The 22,239-nt window shown below is 37.5% G+C and overlaps 1 long non-coding RNA gene across 2 annotated transcripts in view; it reads right to left on the bottom strand.

The window, feature by feature from the left end:
• Positions 1 to 1,989: 1,989 nt before the first annotated feature.
• The window catches only part of LOC133049291 (uncharacterized), a 67,293-nt gene continuing 47,043 nt past the window's right edge, over positions 1,990 to 22,239 (bottom strand). For both annotated transcript variants that reach the window (XR_009691287.1, XR_009691286.1), the window contains 2 exons: positions 6,361 to 6,433; positions 1,990 to 2,246 (listed from right to left, as the gene is read on the bottom strand). This is a non-coding gene — a long non-coding RNA (uncharacterized LOC133049291). The remainder of the gene's footprint in view (positions 2,247 to 6,360; positions 6,434 to 22,239) is intronic.

The raw sequence follows: 22,239 nt of genomic DNA, 5'->3' as shown, positions 1-22,239 counted from the left end.
ATATTTCTCTAGTTGTCCCATTGAATGCTGTGACATTCTCAAAACTCAATTATTATTAAAGTTTATTTCAAACGAAAACCGAAGTCTATGCCAAGCAACCTGTGTAAAAGTTCAGGGGAGGAAATCACTGGATCAGGCGGACAAAGGTATCCCGTCGCACATTTCTCACGGCAGGCATGTGATGGGCGAGTTTCCATTTCTAATCCGAGCCTGCGCACTGCCGTCACAGGGGGCGAGAGCGCCTCGTTTCCAACTGGGCATGCGCAGGTAGGCGGGTCGGCCCGCCCAGGGTCGTGTCTCTTCTTCCATCGCTGGTGAGAACCAGTGTATCGCAAACACCTGGGCGGGTGGGAGCGGGGGAGCAAAAGGAAGGTGAGCTTTGGTAGAGGTATACAGACCCCCGAGGGAGTCAGCCTGCAAGGCGGGGTGTGTGAATACCAGCATGTGCTACACGAGGTGGCTGGAATGGACTAGAAGGAGAGGAATAGTGAGAGGAAGCTACACGCTTTAAAAAAAAAAGAAAACAACTGGGTCAGGAGCTACTGGAATAATATTCCAAAACAACCTAAAGTAGGTCCACGAGAGAAGGTTCAGCGGGCAGGGAGGAGTGGAGCGGGGTTGGAGAAGCTGCCTGCTCCCACCTTGCTGGAAATCGGGTGGCCTGAACGCAGTGAGTGTCCGGCGCCGCTCTGACACCCGCAGGGTCCCTTTCCTTCCGCAGGAATGAGAGGAGGACAGGCTTGCAGCCTCCACTTCTGGGCCAGAGTTCCTTAGAGGGAAAGACTAAACCTCGAGGTGGGCGCAGTCCTGCGCCTCCTCGACCTTGGCCTCTAGGCTCCAGACCACCAATAGGTGGGGAAGGGTACAGGGGAGCCAGTGAAGGGGGTGGACGGGATTCACGTATCAGGCTTGCTTTATTTTTCAAATTTCATAGGTGTATTTTTAAATTTAATTACAATGTATTCGTTTCTGTTATTTTGTTCTTGCATGTTTATGTTTTTGTTCTTTCACCCCTTTCAAAGTGACTTCTTTACGGAGACATCACGGCCCTGATGGGCACAGGTCCATACATAGCCTCCAGCTTTGGCTTGCAGCATGCCTGCAAGGCTTCTGGCCCTGCTTATCCTATAACTAGGAGAGGGTGTTTTCCCCAAAGTGAGGAGCCCAGAGCCCTTCCCCTCCGACTTCTGCTGGGTTGCTGGGGCCCCTTTATGCTACAGTCTTGCCTTTTCCTCTCTGGAGGGGTGTTGGAAAACTCAGAGAGTTGTCAGCTGTTTATTTCATTCAGTTTGCAGAGTGAGATCTAGGGCCATGTAGGTTTTCACTCTTATAAACAGGCTTTGATAGGGTGATGCCAATAGGTTTCAATCAGTCACTAATCTTGAGTTGTCTGCTCTTCTTTGGGGACTCATCATCACAAACACAGCATTCTTCTTGCTAATTGTAATCAGTACTTTCTCTATTATTATCATTTCTCTCTCTATATTTTTACACTGTAATAAGTGGTAGTGGGAGGATAAGAAGGTCCTGGGTATTTATTTTGCACCTGTTACCTGATTCACAGACTAAAACCCCCATGTGTTTTAGGGCAGAATTTAAGTCCCCCCGCCAAACTGCATATCAACTTGATCTTATAGGTTAAAATCTTCCCCTTAGGAGCCTTCTTTCCACAGTATTTTTCAGGCAGCAAGTTCCCTTGCTCATCACCCCTTGTTGTTGTGGATTTGATTTTGTAAGTTCTCTCAACCAGCCTCCCACTAACTGACGCTGGGTGAACAGAACTCCGTTTTTTTTCGTGACTGATGCTAAAGACAACGGTGTTTAAGGCCAGTGGGTTCCTCTCTGATAAGTAAATCAGCTCATCTTTGCTTCCAGCAGCTGAGTTATGTGGTGGTGGTTTAGTCGCTAAGTCGTGTCCGACTCTTTGTTGTCCTAATCCCAAGTTATGTGCTTATCAGCAATCTGAGAGTTAAAACCCAAAAGATGTCAGTTCTGAAACTTATGTCAGTTGCAGTTATTATTTTAATGATGTAACAATTAAACATTTCATAAAGAGATAGCAGATAAGTTTGCAAAGAAACTATTTCTAGAGAAACTAAATTGAATGTTTTAGAATGCTTCACCAAAGACAAGTGATAGAAACTACTGTTATGGGACTTCCCTGGTGGTCCAGTGGTTTAGACTTCAGCTTCCTATGCAGGGGGTGCAGGTTTGATCCCCGGTGGGCAAATTAAGATCTCACATGCCTAGTAGTCAAAAAAACAAAACATAAAACAGAAGCAATATTGTAACAAATTCAACAAAGACTTTAAAAAAGGTCCACACCAAAAAAGTCTAAAAGACAAAATAAAAGCTACCCTTAAATTGTGGGAAATTGAGGATGGGAGAAAAAAAATTACAAAATCCCCAAAAGTTTACTCTCAGCTGAAGTGTCTTTTATGGTTTTTAGCCTGTCTTGAATCTTGTTCTACTTGAAAGAAACTAAACCTGGAAATGGTACACAATTCATTATGTGTAAAGAAGGAAGATGATGTAGAATTTCAATCATTGGGCTCTTAGGTAAAGAAATAGACCAAACTCTATGAAATGATTGGTGAATGAAACATGGATCTGTATGTATATGCACAAACTTCAGGCATTTTAATTTAAAACAAATAAATTTGTTTTTCCAGGAGCAGACTAACCAGACTAACCATTGAATCCTATCAGGTAAGTGGCTTCTGTTTTATTTAGATATTTTTGAATTTTTTGAACTTTGGATTTTTGTTTTGTGCACCCCTCTGTTGGAAAGTTAGCACCTGCCACATTGTAGGTGCTCAAAAAATAAGTTGTTCAAGGTGCGAGTGAATTATGATGGCTGGACTCTTCAAAACAGTGTAAACCATGTATATATTTAAGGTGGCCTTGTATTGTCCTAGGGAGTGAGAGTGGGGGATTGGTGGAGCTGAAGGCGAGATGGAGGAAGACAATCTTGCTCTTTGAAGGAACTAATACAACTGGCGGGGGTCAGGAGGGGGGACGGGAAGCTTTTTCATACTCTCCACACCACCATTCTGACATTTATTCTCTGAGTGTATTGTCCACCTGCTGCATTGTCCTTCCTTTTCTTGGCTAAAATCCACTGCAGTTTTGTTGAGAACCACTGCTGAAACTCTTGTCTGTATTGTAACATAGCTCTGACAAATTTGGTATTAGCACCATGCACATTAGAAAGGATACTGCTTCTGGTTTACTCTGCACTTTAACACACACACTCTTTTGCACGTTTGTCTGCTAGTTTATTGGTTAGGGGAAGACCGTCCATAGGCTACTCTGAGACCAATCAGAATTGTTACTAGCAATTTGCTAATCAGTTATATGGTTAAATTCAGTTTTCTTTCTCTCTGTTTTCTTTGTTTTATTGTGAGATATAATATAAATTTCAAAAAGTGAGAGCTGCTATAAAACAAAAACAAAATCCACCAAAAACTTGAGCACGTGTGTGCCCATTATTCACCTTGAGAAACAAAACATTTCAGGCACCTTTACATTTCACATTATGCTATCTTGTACCCTCTTCCCTCATTCAAAACAGTTTCTCCCCTGAGTTTGGGGCTAATAATTGCTTTGGTTTTTCTTTGTATATTTACTACATTTGGCTGTATTCCTAAGCAATGTATGTTTAGTTTGCCTGTTTTTGAAATTGAAATCAGTGAGAAGAATCATATTTTTCATTTAATATTTGTTTTTAAAAAATCTTCCTTGTTGATGCCAATTACTGTAGTTCATTGATTTTTCCGTCTAATAAAATGTTCCAGTATATAAGTACCCCACGAGTGGTTTAGCGTATCCACTGTGGTCTTTTGAATTATTTACAGTTTTTCTGCTATTGTGAACAACAAAGCTATGAACTTGGACATGCCTCCCAGGGAGGAGGAGGAGAAGTTTTTCTAGTCTATATGGTATTGTACACAGGAGTGGCCATACGGTATGCATATATTAAACTTTACCAAGTAAAGTAAAAAGATTTTTCCGTGTTTTAGTAGTTTACACTTGCACCAGCTGTATATGGATGTTTAGATTCAACTTTTCAAAACAAGGCACACATGTGTGGATTTATCTATATCCTAAATTGCTGTGAAACAGCTACTACGGTTGGAAGAAAGAAGCAGCTTGGTGTTCATTCCCTTTAAATCTTACATGCTCTGGAGGAAGAGAAGAGCCAGGGAATACATATGATTCTGTTTATGCTAATCTAAGATATGTTGGTTAAATAAGGAAAAATTAAGTAGTAGACCTGAAAAAGAAAGGAGAACATTTTCTTCTTCCTCTTAATTAAATCTTTGAACTTAATTGCTTAGTGTGAAGGTACTTCAGCATATATTGTACACCAGATGTGGGAAAACACATCCCAAAGTCATTTTGTCCTGATTTTGTAAGGACTGTAGTAGCACCGAAGTGACAGTTGACTACAGATTTGGGGGGAAATCTTTTTGTTAATTTCATTAGTATTTTTCTTTGATGCTATAAGACCATCAAACGTTTTCTAATTTAAAAGTGTGTTGAAATAATATACCCTCTATCCTAAGGAATTGCTTTTGATGTTTTGGGCTTTAAGAAATGAAAATGTATATGTTTTACATTTTTAAACACTGAACAGTTTTTATTTCCTGATTACTCCAAATTACGTTAATGAAATATTTTTGAAAGGGTTTGAGGCAAAGTGACCTATTTGTCAATTGTGAAAAAGAAACTTTGTTCAAAATAGTCTGTATTTAATTGCCCTCTCAAATGCTTCTAATTTCAAATTTCCAAAATATTTTAAGTATATATCATTTTCATCTAATTTCCAAACTAACAAACATGGATTTTTTTCAAGAAATTCAGAAACTACAAGAAAATGAGAAAATATTTTATGTGGCAAAGTTGAGGCTAACAAAATGTATTCTCTTAGAAACATATCCTAATTGTTTCTGCCTTACATAATTAAATGATGTTCTTTCTAAAAATAGCCCTTGAGAAAGTATTTAGCAAATCATACTTAATTTGAAAATAAGTATTAATTACTAACTATGGAAAGATGATTTAAGCAATTCAGGGATTTAAGCAATTCCCTCCAAATATTTCATCTACATGTGTAAATATAAAATTCAACATGAATTTGTGTTTGCTGCTGAATTTTGTCAAGAGTGATGGTAATAATGAAAGAGAAAAGAAATTGCTGTACTGTAATATTTATTAATTTGTACATAATCTGTCGATAAATGTTATTTTCGTAATTAAGTTTTATTCTTTATACCATTTTTGATGGTATAAAGAAAACATATTTGTGTTTAACAAGTGTTTTGAATTTACAGTTTCTTAGTAAGATTCAGGCTCACATTGTGACAATGAATCAAGACGTAAGATGCTATTTAACGACTGTCCTTCAAAAGGGAACAATGGATTTACTACTAATTTTCTTTTACTTTTGCATTCTGCCCTTAGCTACAGCATGCACAGTTTGACTATTTTAAGTAATTGAACAGCTGCTAATTAGCAGTTTTAATAGTCAAGGAGAGGGAGAAGCATGTTGTGCATATAAACTGTACCTAAATGTTTTTTTCTGAATCGGGTTGCACAAGCAAAAGCCTTTAAAATTGCGTTTTCTCCGTGATCTGAACTATTGATATCTGAATCTCCATGTGTGTCCTAATTCATCTCTCACAATGACCCACAATATACATACTTTGAAGTAATTATTTTAAATGTACACACTTTAAAATATTTAGTAGTAGGCACATAAAAACAAAGGTGACAATTACATTAGTCACCGGGAAAGAATGCTAGCTTTTAACAGAATCATTCTATCCCTATGCATAAGAATTATAATCCTAACGATTTTTCATGAAAAAATTTTGCCAACGTTTCTTAAGTAATGCTAATGAAAACATATAGTTCAAAAGTTTGTTTGCCCAGAATAGTCAGAACTGATTTATTCAGAATTAACTATTAATTCTGATGTCTAGGTAACTAAAAAGTTAAAAAAAAAAATTTTAGTTTCAAGGTGTGATTCACATCAGATATAGCACATGGCACTAAATACAGCCATTTAAAAATTCTAGATACCTTAGAAAACTGCTATACAAATAGCTGAGGGACTGTGTTATTTGTTGTCATTTTGTGTCAGTTGCAAATATTGGGGGTTTACCTGAAACCAGAAAAAAAAGTTAAGTAAAATCCTATAGATTTCATAATTTAAGATGAGAAAATATTGTTTCAACAAAATCATACTTTCCAATGTTAAATATTTGGAAAGTTTTTAAAATAGTAAAAAAAAAAAAATAAATAAGGAAGATATCATCCACCAATAATAAATATGTCAACACATTTTTTTTTTACCTGAAACTGTATGTTGCTCTTCAGAGAAGAGTGGGGCAAATTCCCCTGCTTATCAGGTTGGGTGGAGAAACATCTGAAAAAAACAGAATAGATGATGATTGAAAAGCTTTCTTTGTAAAGATCCATCTGTGTCCTGGGATTAGATTACTCTTGTAAACTTTATATTGTCAAATATCTTTTGTTTTTAGACTGAGTACGTGGAGTTATTTTCTTCCACTGAGTAATAATAACCTTTGTTGTATTAAATATATTTTCTAAAAATAAATTTAATATTCCCTGACAGAGCTGTTTCAGTCTATCATTTCTAACCTGTACCATTCATTCCGTAGAACACAATTTGTCTCTCCTTGCTGTTACCAGTATAGCTTTTGCAGCTTTACAGACACATCAGGAAATTCTCCTTCTAATGTTAAAACAGCTTTTTAAAAAAGAACATAACACCTATTTAAAAAAAATCCTGTCCCCAAAGCCCCATGTTACAATTCCCCAATTAAAAAAAAAAGAGCTATTTTATTTCAAATAATTTAGAATACTTAGGTTTTATATTGAATTTTGCTATTTTGTAAATTGCTTTAAGTATGAGATTTATGCGGATGTGAAACAGTTATGCAGAAGAGAGAGGAGCAACCCAGAGAGATCCTCTTTGCTCCTTTCTCTTCATTATCATAACTGTGTTCACTCACTCAAAGATTCTGAAGACTACACATTTTAAATTATTTCTGCTGTTGATCACTAGATAATCAGAACTCTATTTATAAATTAGTCGGTGGCTTCAGCTTTTTTTAGAAATTTTTACCACAGCCGGTTTTTAGTTTCACTGACTTACCTTCATCCTGCCTAACTCTCTGGTAGTGGTATTTAGTAATAAAGAAATGCCTATGGAGGAAACCAAAGAATGAGAAAGCTCCGGAAAACACCAGTGGGCAGTGAGTGCCGTAAGAATTACAATTTAATTGTACCATAAATACCCAAAGAAAGGGAAAAAAAAATAGAACAACCGTACAGTTGATGGTATTCATTTAGAAAATATATAAAGGGATTTGGAAGGTACAGGAAGTTATCTGTGTTATTCAAACAGAGTAGAGTTTTCCTTTTTAGTATCTGGATATTTTAGACAAGAGACAGATTTGGGGCTTTTTTGCCCTTAACACTGATATGTTCAACCCTCAGATATAATTTAAATACTTAGAGCAGGGTGTAGTAGTAGAACTAAAGATGTGAGTAAAGTTGAAGGCTATATGGATTGAAACTGAGGTGAATTATATGACATTAAAATTATATAAATAAGGAAGGAACTCACTGAGTCAAGGAAAATAGCGGGCATATTAATACCTAGCAGATCTAATGAACATTTGTGAGTTGACTTTTACCTTTGTGTAATCTGTTCCTTCTTCCCAGATTGGATACACATTAATTTTTTTTTTTTTTGAAAAACCAAAAATAAAGGCAGCCGAGGATTATTTTGATAAGGTTTAATGCTAGATCTTTGAAAGTTTCCAGGATAGGCATTATCCTTGTGCCCACGGAGTGTGTGGGGTGTATTTGTGTGTGTGTGTGTGTCTGTGTGTGTAGTCGGGGTGCTGAAAGAAGATAAGGATTGCCCAGGACAGTTGCAGAAGAGAGAAGTAGCTGCTGTCTTGTTAAGATGGCTAGACTAGTACAGTCTTAATTGTTTGCTGATAGACTCCTCTGTAATTTGCAGCATTTTTCTGGGTACTTGGACCCTGGGCAGTCTAGCCTAATTTCACTATCAAAGCCTACAGTGCTATACAGGCATTTTTTTCAGAATTTAAGATAAAATCCTCTGCTATTCACTAGCTTTGGTACTTTGGTGAGTCTGTTAATGATTCTGGACCATAGTTTTCTCATTTAAAAATTGGTAATAAAAATACGGGCTTCCCTGGTGGCGCAGTGGTAAAGAACCCTCCTGCCAGTGCAAGAGACTTGGTTTCGATCCCTGAGTTGAGAAGATCTCCCTGGGGAAGGAAATGGCAATCCACCCGAGTATTCTTGCCTGGGAAATCCTATGGACAGAACAGCCTTGAGGGCTACGTACAGTCCACGGGGTCACAAAAAGAGTTGGGCATGATTTAGGGACTAAATAACAACAACAATACTAACACAACTAATCTCAAGGATGATTTTGAGGCTCAAAATGAAATAATATGTAGCATTTTATAAAATTCTTAAAATATTAAACAAATGAAAGGTATTTGTACTCTAACTACCTGGGGCCCTGGATTTCTAGGACTGTTCTCCCAGTGCATAATTTCTATCAGTTTCTCTCCCTTTTATTCTCCTCTTTCTGGTACACCATACAGCTTCCTAATGATAGTGTTTTCCCCAGTATCTAACTCAGGGATTACAGCACCTTTCCTAGAGCAGACACTTCAGGGCTACCAGTTATCAATGGGTACTACCAGTAATCAATGGGTACTACCAGTTATCAACGTATCGCCTTTCAGCACCCTTCACTACCTGTTCTGAGAGCCCATGCTGAACTCTGCAAGCATTTTTTGTTTTCAGCGAACATGATGTCAGCTTAGTCTGTAGAGGGAGTGGGAGGGACCCTGCTAAGGAAGGGAGTAACTCTCTGTGGTTCCTGTGTGGGTGGTTTTCCTTCACTTGCTCTGAGCTGCAGGGGTACTCAATCAAGTGTTGTGGGTTTGTGAGGTCATGCAATGCAACTCACCCTACCCTGCACCCTGAAGCAAGTTCCTGAGGAGGCTTGTGTCCCCAGCCTGGGCAAGGTGGGCATCTTTCTGCCCTCCTCCCCATGTTTGCACCAGCACTCCAGGTTTCTCTCCTGCAACAGCGTCCTTAACTCCCCTTGCACATTCTCCCATAGCTGTGGCTCTCCTGCCCGCTGAAGGGCTCTGTCTTGCATTTCTGGCAACAGTGGACCACCTGTAGGACAGTCCTGCAGCCAGTCTCTCTGCCCTCCGCTGGGCTCCCATCATACCTTTTTGAATTAGGTCTGAACCTCAGCCTCAGAAGGGGACCATTCTTCCAAGTTTGTCCTTCCTTAAGAACATCCCTTCAGTCTCAGCATACCTTTTAATATGTCATGCCTTGGTAATTCTTTATGTTAAACATTTCCTATTTAAATTACAACTTAGTGACTAAACAACAATATTTGTGGGCTTTCCTGATGGGTCAGTGGTAAAGAACCTGCTTGCTAATGCAGGAGACTGGAGTTCAATCCCTGGGTTGGGAAGTTCCCACAGAGAAGGAAATGGCAACCCACTTCAGTGTTCTAGCCTGGGAAATCCCATGGACAGAGAGGTCTGGGGTCCATGGGGTCCAAAAAGAGTCAGACATGGCTTAAAGACTAATGAACAACAGCGAATGTATATTACTATGTGACTTTTGTTTCTTGCTTAGTTCCAGACTAATACATTGGCTGATAAAATATCACATAATTACATAAAAAATAATGACAGTCATAAAAGTACCCTAAGTTACAATTTCTATTTATATTATTTGTACTTAATGTATTAACTTAAAGTATGTCATCATGTTTTCTATTGTTTATTAGCATCAAAGAAAAAAAATTCATATAATGGCAGTAGGCACCAGTCATGTAAATGATATTAGCACTGTGAATCTTGTTTTCAATTTTATTCAAAGTTCTACTTTCCCCCACATTTCTCTAAGACCAACATTTATAGAGCAATCAATAAATCATAATCATAGACATTTTCTATCTTGGCTATTGCATTCTTAAAATATTTGGAAATAGATAAAAAGTACAATTCAAGTGATCAAATATTTTCCATAACTAGGAGATTTTCTTTATCCCGAACAGTAAGTGTATTGTTTTTACTGTCTATTGGTCAAAGTAGCATTGAATTCTACTGTACTGGTCAAACATCTTTACTTTGAGTGGAAAATAATGACTCTGAATTGGTAAAGCATATGATGAATCATTCTGATAAGAAAATGCTATCTGCCTTCATATCTAAGATGCCACTGTTTGTAAGACACATAATTTAATTATTCATTTAATGTATGAACAAAGGAAAAGTGCTGGAATTAATTGTAAGACTGTAAAATGTGAGAGACATGATGATTTAGAAATGTTAAAATATGAAAAAAATATATACCTCTTTAAAATTGATGAAATGTGATAGAATTCTAGTTAATTCTTATTAGTCCCGAATAGTCTCGGTATGGCTGCCCTGCCATAATTGTCAAAATTTTATGTTAAATGAAAAGCTGTTTTCTTTGTATGATTATAACATTGTACTTCTAAAATTGGGAGGTGGTTTGGTATGTTCATTTAATAACCTATAGGTTCAGGCACCATCAGATTACATCACATTTGAACACGCAGCCCTTATTTGTAAGTTGGGTCTTGAGGAAACTTTGGCTGGTTTCAGCTTCTACACTCATATTGGCCTGCCACAATTTCCAGCATTTTGTTTATTCTTAGGGCCATCAATCTGTACAAAATTAATAAATAGAAACCTCAATTAAATAGAGTTGAGAGACCAGAAGGGGGAGCTCTCACACCCTGGGACAATGGTAGAGCCCAACAGGAAGAATAAAGACTACTTTTCTTTGCTGGCAAGGACTCGACCAATGAAAAGTCGTGGACTCTGTTTATTGCAAGACTCCCAATTTCCTTTTCCTCTCAATAAAAATGTTCCTTCCCTTGGTGTGGGGAAGACTTGCCAGTGACTGGCCATGGTTGCAGACCTTAAACTGCGATTCTTTGTTGATCCCCAATAAATCTGTCTTTGCAGGAGACATATCTGGCAGTCTGTCTGTCTCAGGTCAACAAAGCCCATTCCTTTTCCCTCCACTTCCTGTCACTCTGATGCTAATTCTCTCTGGATCGTGCAAGTCTTTATGGCTGTCCCTGTGTGCCCACATGGTGAGGTCTGGGAGGTTTTTTTTATAACTGTCCAGAGGTTTTTGAGTTTGCTGTTTTTACTTTCCTGTCTGAATTATGGATGAATTAAGGTAGATTCATCCACTATTCCAAAACTATAACACCAGTGTCAGAACTTTACCATATCTGCCCCCCCCCCACCTCCCACTGCTTTATTTAAATTGCAATTTCCAGCCCATTAAGTTAATTAGTAAGCTTCTGATGGGTAGAGATCTGTCATTTGAAAAGCAATAGTCTGTGTAGTCTGTGGCTGTGTATCATGGAATTTATTGAAATACTGTACCTGTGTGTAAATGACTGTGCTAATGTGTATCTCTCTTTGGAAATGTTCTATTCACTCCCTCCCCTCTCCCCATTCTCATCAATCTGATTTTCAAAAAAATCTAGAAAATTTGCTCTAATATGTGTCCATAGATTAACCTTTCCTGGTGACTCAGACTGTAAAGCGTCTGCCTACAATGTGGGAGACACAGGTTCGATTCCTGAGTCGGGAAGATCACCAGGAGAAGGAAATGGTAACCCACTCCAGTATTCTTGCCTGGAAAATCCCATGGGCAGAGGAGCCTGGTGGGCTACAGACCATGGGGTTGCAAAGAGTCAGACACGACTGAGCGACTTCACTTTATAGATTAAACAAGAACAACAGAAATGTATGCCTCAACTATATTGTTTTAAACCCACTTATCTCCACAGTGTCTCTTTTATGGAACAGTTTTTGTTTTTATTGAATAGACATTGCTTTACATTGTTAAAAATGTTAAAAGAAATATTATATTTGTTATTGTATTTATTTTAAGAATGTTCTTATATTATACCCTCTTAACAAGTATCCATAGGAAAAATTTCTCTTGTGTCTCAGTATCAAGAATTGTCAAGTGTTACTATTATCTGAATAACAACTCGTAATTTATGACTATTTTTAGGATATAAATTTTTAAGATGCATGCCGGATTCTTAAGCTTTTACAATTTGATTAAAGTCAGATATTTTAAAATCATTGTATTAACACGAATACTCCTGAAAATTTGCCTGCTTTTATAGTACTATTCAGCAATGTGCATTCTTCATTTATTCTTTTTCTCATCTACTTGTGAGACTTTTATGTCTGATGATGATGATAAAAACCTTCAGTGAAGTACTAGATAATGTACTGGCTTCTTGACTTGGTGAAATGTCTTCATATTTTCAGTTAATGAAAAGCTTGGATCTTCATAGTTTCAAGCAATAGAACATACTTTCACTTTTTTTCATTGCAGTATTTCCTAGAAATAGGAATATTTCTTAGAGATGCTTGAGTATTTCTTAACATCCTTTACAAGACAATGTTTCTATCTCACTTTCTTTAAGATGCTGAGATTTCAAATTGTTTGGTTCCCTTCTTCTATTTTGAGTAGAAATACTTCTCCATTGATTTTAACTTGAACAAGTCAAAGTATTATTCCAATAAATATGAACAAAGTCAAAACTTTGTATCCTTTTAAGAATACTATTATAGTCTTCCTTTCTGATTACATCCTTTAAAGAACAAGTACTTCAACTTAAAAAAAAAAAAATATTTAATGAGGTGTTTGACTCCTAGAGTAAAACGTTCATGAGATATTTTGATTTTAAAATGTACTCTTTTAAGTCAAAAGTACAAAACTTCCAGAAAGCAAACACTGGTGATGAGGCTAGTTTTAGAAGTATAATATTTTAATCATACAATTCTCCAGATGCCTACCGAAATGTATTAACTATTCTATGGGCGGCAGTGATCCAGACACTGGTAAGAAATTTAGGGAGAAATTTCCAGGTGCTGGGACAGGAATTGGTAGGAGCTTGGAAGGGTTTTAGTTCTAGGGGACACTGCGTGTTCAGTAGAACAAAAACTCAGAAACAGAGGCAAGGCAGGCCCTTGTCTCTCGGACCTCGGGTGCCGTGTTGGCACTAGACTAGAACCCACAATCATGAGTCTCAGAAAGTATGGCTGGGGCTGAATTAATGTCCACTGTCACAGATATCTACTAGATCCTCAGAATCTTGAGCTGGGGTGTAATCTAGAAGCAGGCATCCAATGAATTCAACTATGGGACAAAACACAAATAAGTCAGGAAATATGTGGGTTGAATAATTAGTATATTTGAAGTAGGGTGACTTCACCACATTTCTACAAAATGAGAAAAGATGAAATTATCATAGAAAACACAAGTAGCATTAAAATGATTATGATTCAAGAATGATAGTCAGAGACAGTTACTTGTTTTCTTTTTTCTCTTTTAAAAACTTACCTATTTCTCGTTTAAGTGGCCTTGACTTGACTCCTAACTTTGGCTCCAGGAGCTGGCCTAGTGACACGTTTTATTTAGTTCCTGGGAGGAGAACAAAAGATCCTTCTTCATGAAAACTCAAACTATCCAACTTCAGGACTGTCCTGAGTATTCTTCCTGTGTGAGGGCCTAAGCTGAGGGATTTGGCTGATTTTCAGGGCACTGGAAATCTAATAAGTCTCAAGTCTGGGATTAAACATAGGATAAGATTATTCACAAGAGTCAAGAGAATGTATTGGCAAATAGACTAATTGTGAGAACAAATCTAAAATACTTGGGTGTGGGGACTTTCCTGGTGGTCCGGTAGTTAAGACTTTGCCGACAACGGTCCGCTTAGTCAAAGCTATGGTTTTTCCAGTAGTTACGTAAGGATGTAAGAGTTGGACCTTAAAGAAAGCTGAGTGCCAAAGAATTGATGCTTTGCTTTTGAACTGTGGTGTTGAAGATTCTTGAGAGTCCCTTGGACTGCAAGGAGAACCAACCAGTCCATCCTAAAGGAAATCAGTCCTGAATATTCATTAGAAGGACTGATGCTGAAGCTCTAATACTTTGATCATCTGATGTGAAGAACTGACTTATTGGAAAAGACCCTGATGCTGGGAAAAATTGAAGGCAAGAGGAGAAGGGGATGACAGAGGATGAGATGATTGGATGGCATCACTGACTTAATGGACATGAGTTTGAACAAGCTCTGGGAGTTGGTGATGGACAGCACAGCCTGGCATGCTGCAGTCCATGAGGTCACAAAGAGTTAGACATGACTGAGTGACTGAATTGAACTTTCAATGCAGGGGGTACAGGTTCCCTTCCTGGTCAGGGAGCTAAGATCTCACATGTCTTGTGGCCAAAAAGCCAAACATAAAACAGAAGCAATATTGTAACATATTCAATAAAGGCTTTAAAAATAATCTGCATCACAAAATTCTTAAAAAATAAATAACATAATTGAGTGAAGTCTCATAAAAGAAAAATTTGGGGGTCTGTCCTGCAGTTAACAAAATCTCTGTAAGGGGAAAAATTGGAAGCAGTGTCAAATTTTATTTTCCTGGGCTCCAGAATTATTGTGCACAGTGACTGCCATCATGAAAGTAAAAGACGCTTACTCCTTGGAAGCAAAGTTAAGACAAACCTAGATGGCGTATTAAAAACCAGAGACATCACTTTGCCAACAGAGGTCTGTATAGTTAAAGCTATGGTGTTTCCAGTAGTCATGTGCAAATGTGAGAGCTGGGCCATAAAGAAGGCTGAGCGAGCACGGAATAATTGATGCTTTTGAATTGTAGGGCTGGAGAAGACTCTTTAGAGTCCCTTGGACAGCAAGAAGATCAAACTAGTCAATCCTAAAGGAAATCACCCCTGAATATTCATTGGAAGGACTGATGGTGAAGCTGAAGCTCTAATACTTTGACTACCTGATGCGAAGAGCAGACTCATTGAAAAAGATCCTGATGCTGGGAAAAACTGAAGGCAGCAGGAGAAGGGGGCAGCAGAGGATGAGATGGTTGGATAGCATCACTGACTCAGTGGACATGAATTTGAGCAAAGTTGGGAGAGAGTGAAGTACAGAGGAGCCTGGCATGATGCAGTCTGTGGGGTTGCAGAGTCGGACATGACTTAGTGACTGAACAACAGCTATTAGCAACATCTAAAAGTAACAGAACAAGGCCTGTCTGACAGTAGCATTTTACCTCTCTGAAATTAATATTTTATGGCAGTGAAAATACACCTGCTGCTTACCTTAACTCACTTAAGAAAAAAGTATATATTTATAGTCATTGACATACAATTAAGTTCTCCTGGCAAGCTGTTTCTGAGTACGGAGGGAGTACCCAGGAAGCCATGCATTTATAGGATATAGAGGCTGAATGGGTTAATCCTTCTCCTTACAAAAAACTTGATTAACAAGAGTTTTCGCAAAAGTGATTTCACAAGTCTGTAATTTAAATGGAACCATAAACCATACAAAGTGTTTCCTTTCTCTCAGCAAATGAAATTTAGAAAATTATACTACAGAGAAGGACTCGGGAGTATATAATCGCATCCTACCTTCTCTTGACAGCAGAGTAATGGTATGGCCTTACCACTGTCTTTCCTGTTGCAATTCAGTTTTACATTAAAATTATGAGGGAAATAATTACATTGATTTCTTCTTCTTAGTGTACTTTATAAAAAGTCCACTTGGCATTAAAGTCCATATTTTTATGTGTTGTGTTTGTGATTGCACTGGGATGTTATTCTGTTGGGACAAGGGATTTTTGTAACTGAGTCACCAAAGTGTCTGAAATATTGCATGATGCATAGGAGGTACTAAATAAAAGAATGGCTGAGTGAATGAATGTTCTAAGGAACATTTATAATCTGATGAAGGAAAATATATGGTACAGCACAGTGATGAGAAGGCAGAGAAGGCTAAAAAACCTGATGCTCTTTCTTTTCTCCACAGATTCATGTCCTATAAAATAAGAAACGCTATTCTATTTCATGCCTCTGTCTGTCATTTTTGGCTTATAATTAGCTTGTAATTTTAATGCTAAAATGTGTATTAGGGGGTGATATTAAAAATACAATGTTTTTTAATAGGCAGGATATAAGTACAAAGAATTCTAAATAGAAATATTTTATTCACTAGATTGCAAGGCAGATATTTCTCCAAATACTTACGAAATCACAATAGAAAAACTCAATTTCCCTCTGGGAAATCTCTATAAGCAGGGAATAGTGTATCATATAGGAACTCTTATAAATTCATTTTGATGATATTTCCTGTTTTTCCCAGGGTTATTTAATTAGTCAAGTGGACTTAATACAGTAAAAAAAAAAACAAAAACCAAAAAACCTTTCTGAATCTATATCCATATGTGATAAAAGTACACATATTTTTAATATTGAAATAAATATTTACCATGGATAATCATGAAATTTGAGTAAGGCTACACAATGAAATTAAAAAAGGGTTATTCCTTGAGAGAAAAGCTATGACTAAGCTAGGCAGCATATTAAAAAGCAGAGATGTTACTTTGTCAACAAAGGTCCGTCTAATCAAGGCTATAGTTTTTCCAGGAGTCATGTATGGATGTGAGAGTAGGACTGTAAAGAAAGCTGAGCGCCGAAGAATTGATGCTTTTGAACTGTGGTGTTGGAGAAGACTCTTGAGAGTCCCTTGGACTGAAAGGAGATCCAACCAGTCAATCCTAAAGGAAATCAGTCCTGAATATTCATTGGAAGGACTGATGTTGAAGCTGAAACTCCAATACTTTGGCCACCTGATGTGAAGAGCTGACTCGTTTGAAAAGACCCTGATGCTAGGAGGGATTGGGGGCAGGAGGAGAAGTGGATGACAGAGGATGAGATGGTTGGATGGCATTACCGACTCAATGGACGTGAGTTTGAGTAAACTTCAGGAGTTGGTGATGGACAGGGAGGCCTGGTGTGCTACAGTCCATGGGGTCTCAAAGAGTTGGACATGACTGACTGAACTGAACTGAACACATTGGAACAGTGTTTGATATACTGTAAGCACCATTTAACTCTTAGATATATAATTATTATTATTTGGAAGACATTATTCACTCACCTGAGTAAATATTCAGTAAAGAATTGATTTAAAAAAAATAACCAGAGTTTGATATAGAGCATTATATGGGAGAAATTCTTCACTGTAGAAATATAAATTGTAAATTGCTTATCTATCTAGAATCTACGCTGTTAATTGGGAGGAGTCCATTAGCTTTGGAGTAACAAGTTTAAATGTTGTTTCTTTCACTTACTGTCTTTTCTTCACTTGCCTCAGTACCATCCTCTATAACATGGGGATAGTATTAGCTGCTTCACCATCATTATAAAACTGAAAGGTCCATTTAAATAAGACTATGTGCATGTTTGCATATCATTGTGTATGTGGTATGTGCTAAAAAGTTGTTGCTGTTATTGCATAGTCGTTGTTAATACTGTTGTTACCATCTGGTCTGTCCAGATACACTGCATGAATTCTCTGTATACATCTATCCTTTGTAAACAGTCAATTGGATTTTTAAAAATATATCTCTGGTATCTCATGTTCTTGACTTTTGCTGTACCTACTATCAGCAGATAGTAGAGAAGATAATGAAGAGAAAGGAGAAAATAATTCCTCATTACTTCCATAAAATGATAATGCTGATTACCAAAAGTTTTACCTTATAATGGTCTCTACTGACTTTTATTTAACATCTGCTCCTTAGTCCTAATACTGCTACTTTGGTTCCTGACTCAATTCTCTTTTTAAACAAGTAGAAAAGGTGACATGCTATTCAAAATCAAGAACTCAGAGTCAATCTGCATAGTGTTGTCCAAAATCTAAGAGAGAGATATTTGTGTTTTTGAATTTGAAATCGCATTCCTAGCAAGACCATGCTAATTCCACCACAAAGAGCAAAAAGTCATTACAATACCAGATTATGTTATTATCTAATTACTAAAAAACAAAACTGCTTTATTAACTAGGATTTAAACATTTTAAATTTGGGGCTTACCTGGTGGTTCAGATGGTAAAGAATCTGCCTGCAGTGCGGGACGTCTGGCTTCAGTCCCTGCGTTGGGAAGATCCCCTGGGTTGGGAAGATCCCCTGGAGAAGGGAATGGTTACCCACTCCAGTATTCTTGCCTGGAGAATTCCATGGACAGAGGAGCCTGGCAGGTTACAGTCCATGGGGTCCCAAAGAGTCAGACACTACTGAGCAACTTTCACTCATCTCACAGACAAATTTTAAATCCCATTGGATTTATACTCCAAATAGTGTAAATTTGGAGATTTACACTAATCTCCAGCCCTTTATTACATGCATTCCCTAGGTGGTTGTGGGTATGATAAGGCTTGTGCTGCATGGCATTGTCTGTTAGTTGTGAGTAGAAAGGAGTCTGAGACAAGGATGAATTTTCTAGCAAATCAAAAACTTCACCAGTGAAAATGCTGGAAACTCATGAAGTAATAAAATACTAAGTTGAAGTAACTTATAATTTACTCTACAAAATTTTCTTTAGTTTCCCCCTCTTCCACTGAAATTCCAACATGATCTTTGGTCTTTGGCTGAGACGTACACCTACACACTCACAATTTATAATAATGCTGTCTACATATTCCATGTTGGATCACGGTCCCTTTAAAAAGTTAGCAAATCTTTCTTTGAGTTCTGCAGTATAATAGCCCTGGTTACATGCTGGCCTCTGAACTCAGGAGTCTCCCCTCTAATAGGGAAAGTGGTTATCAGTCAAGAAATCACAAATCTAATGAGTATTAAAATGGAGCCATATTCTAGTCTTGACAAAAGTGGGGGTCACATTTGTTAAGAAAAGCAGGTTTTCTCAAGAAAATGAAACAATTTGTAATGAAGCCTCACTGCTAAATAGCTCACCTTGGAGAGAATGCAACAGATTCTTATATTTAATTGCACACCTTGATGAGACATATTACAGTGAAACTCGTATGGATATGTGTAGATATGTAAATGTGGAGTTTCAATTTCTTTTTGAGGTGGGTTGGGGCACTAGGGGAAATTTAGGGCATGAAAATATTGAATAATTTATTCCTTCATCAGAAGAGTTACAGGAATTTCCCATTCTGTCAAAGAATGCATTTTCCTTTTGGATTAATCTGAACCCTGTAAAGAGATATTGTGAAAAGTCTAATGATTTCCATGTACCTTTGAAGAGTGCCACATGGTGTCAGCATAAATATCTTTATGTTTTTATCCTCCAGTTTTATTGAGATATAATTGACATCTAGTGCTGTGTCAGTTTAAGGTGTATAGCACAATGATTTTATGTAAATACATCATAAAATATTTATTACATTAAGTTTAATGAATATTCATCATCTTGCATAGAAACAAAATTAAAGAGAGAGAAAAAAACTTTGTGACGAGAGCTCTTAGGATTTACTGTCTTAACGTTCATATATAACATACTGTGGTATCAGTTATATTTATCATGTTGTACATAACATCTCTAGTACTTATTTATCTTGTAACTGAAAGTGATTGCTTTCATCTAGTTCACCTTCCCCCCACCTCCGCCTCTGGTAACCACAAATCTGCATAAATATCTTTAAAAGTTTTTTTAAGGGAGTCAGAAAATCACCACACTATTTTTATTATCAGTATGTAATCTCAATATATAGTATAATAAAATAGAACTAGACATAAACCAGATCTAATTTAGTCAAAGAACTGATTCAGCTGTCTGATAGGATTTTACTAGTTCTTAACCCTTGTCACAATGCATTTGGAGACCACCCCCAGAATCCATATATTGACCTCTTAATACCTTTCCCCACCATAATGGCTCTTTGGAGAAATGGCTGATTCCAAGAAGGAAACAAGGTAAGTGTAATAAAGTCTTTATGCTGTAAGGTAAGAAAGAAGAAAAAAAAAAAGAGGGAACAAGAAGAGGAAGGAGGGATGGATAGAGGGAGGGAGGAAGGAAAAATATGCATGTGTTACAATGGGGAGCAAAGAAATAGGTGAGAGAGATTAAACAGTACAAATTTCCAGTTGCAAAATAAATGATTCATGGGTATGAATGTACAGACTGGGGAAGACAGTCAATAACTGTAATAACTTTGGGTAATGACATATTGCAACTAGACTGATCCTTGTGATCATTTTGAAATGTATATAAATATCAAAACAGTATGTTTTGAAGAAAAAAAAAACCAGTATGTTTTGTACCAGGAACTAATATAATGTTGCAGGTTAATTATCCTTCACAAACAAAAGTCTCTTAGAAAAAGAGATTGGATTTGTGGTGACCAGAGCTGGTCTAGTGGCCAGGAGTGGAGGAGGGCATTTGGATAAAGGCAGTCAAAAGGTACAACCTTCCAGTTAGAAGATACTTGTAGTAGGGATATAATGTACAACATGATAAGTATAATTAATACTGCTGAAAGTTGAAAATATGAAGGTTGAATACTCATCACAAAAGTTTTTTCTACTGATATTTCTTTAATTTTGTATCTGTGTGAGGTGATTGATGTTCACTAAACTTATGGTAATAGTTATTTCACGATGTAGTTAAGTCAAATAATTATGCTTAAGTTTATGCAGTGCTATATGTCAATTACATCTCAATAAAAATAGAAGAAAATGTTTTTTAAATAGCTAAAAGTACTTGAGAAACCTGTATGCAGGTCAGGAAGCAACAGCTAGAACTGGACATGGAGCAACAGACTGGTTCCAAATAGGAAAAGGAGTACATCAAGGCTGTATATTGTCACCCTGCTTATTTCACTTATATGCAGAGTACATCATGAGAAATGCTGGGCTGGATGAAGCACAAGCTGGAATCAAGATTGCCAGGAGAAATATCAATAACCTCAGATATGCAGATGACACCACCCTTATGGCAGAAAGTGAAGAGGAACTAAAAAGCCTCTTGATGAAAGTGAAAGAGGAGAGTGAAGAAGTTGGCTTAAAGCTTAACATTCAGAAAACTAAGATCATGGCATCTGGTCCCATCACCTCATGGGAAATAGATGGGGAGACAGTGGAAACAGTGGCAGACTTTATTTTTTGGACTCCAAAATTGCTGCAGATGGTGACTGCAGCCATGAAATTAAAAGACGCTTACTCCTTGGAAGGAAAGTGATGACCAACCTAGACAGCATATTAAAAAGTAGAGACATTACTTTGCCAACAAAGGTCCGTCTGGTCAAGGCTATGGTTTTTCCAGTGGTCATGTATGGATGTGAGAGTTGGACTGTGAAGAAAGCTGAGTGCTGAAAAATTGATGCTTTTGAAGTGTGGTGTTGGAGAAAACTCTTGAGAGTCCCTTGGACTGCAAGGAGATCCAACCAGTCCACCCTGAAGGAGATCAGTCCTGGGTGTTCATTGGAAGGACTGATGCTGAAGCTGAAACTCCAACACTTTGGCCACCTCACGCGAAGTGTTGACTCATTGGAAAAGACCCTGATGCTGGGAGGGATTGAGGGCAGGAGGAGAAGGAGACGACAGAGGATGAGATGGCTGGATGGCATCACTGAATCGATGGGCATGAGTTTGAGTAAACTCTGGGAGTTGGTGATGGACAGGGAGGCCTGGTGTGCTGTGATTCATGGGGTCACAGAGAGTTGGACACGACTGAGCAACTGAACTGAACTGAAAAGTACTGCGAGTTCTTTTTACTGGAAGATATGTTCAATGTGCTTATTTTGTGCTACTGTAATAAAATAATAAAATACATAACACCGAAAAGAGAAATACGTGTTTACAGAACATAGGATCCTGTTTGAAAGGGCTCCTACTGGCTAAATATGGGAAAATTTGAGCACCAGAATAATTAGAGTCAGTAATTCTAATCCAGTGAAAAAAGCAATAGATTCTACAAGTATACCCAGATGATCAGCTAATGAATGAATGAATGAATGCTAGAGAAGGGAGGTTCTCACAGTAGAATATTGAGGATTGAGTTGTAAATGTGGAGGGAATGATGGAGTTGGAAAATTTGCCTTTGTGACCATTATAGTAAAGATCTGAAGAGGGAAGAATTTTAAGTGGATAGTAAGTCTAGAGAATCAGTATAGTTGCATAGTCCTAAAGAGTTTCCCCCAGAATTGTTCTTACTTACAAGGGAAAAAATAGTAATTATTCAGTCAGGAAATCAGAGGACACCTTGGCTAGTGACCAGAATTATTATCACCAGTGA

This window comes from Dama dama, chromosome 30 (assembly GCF_033118175.1).
Source record: "Dama dama isolate Ldn47 chromosome 30, ASM3311817v1, whole genome shotgun sequence".
Lineage (NCBI taxonomy): Eukaryota > Metazoa > Chordata > Mammalia > Artiodactyla > Cervidae > Dama > Dama dama.
This window is presented reverse-complemented; position numbering and strand designations above follow the sequence as displayed.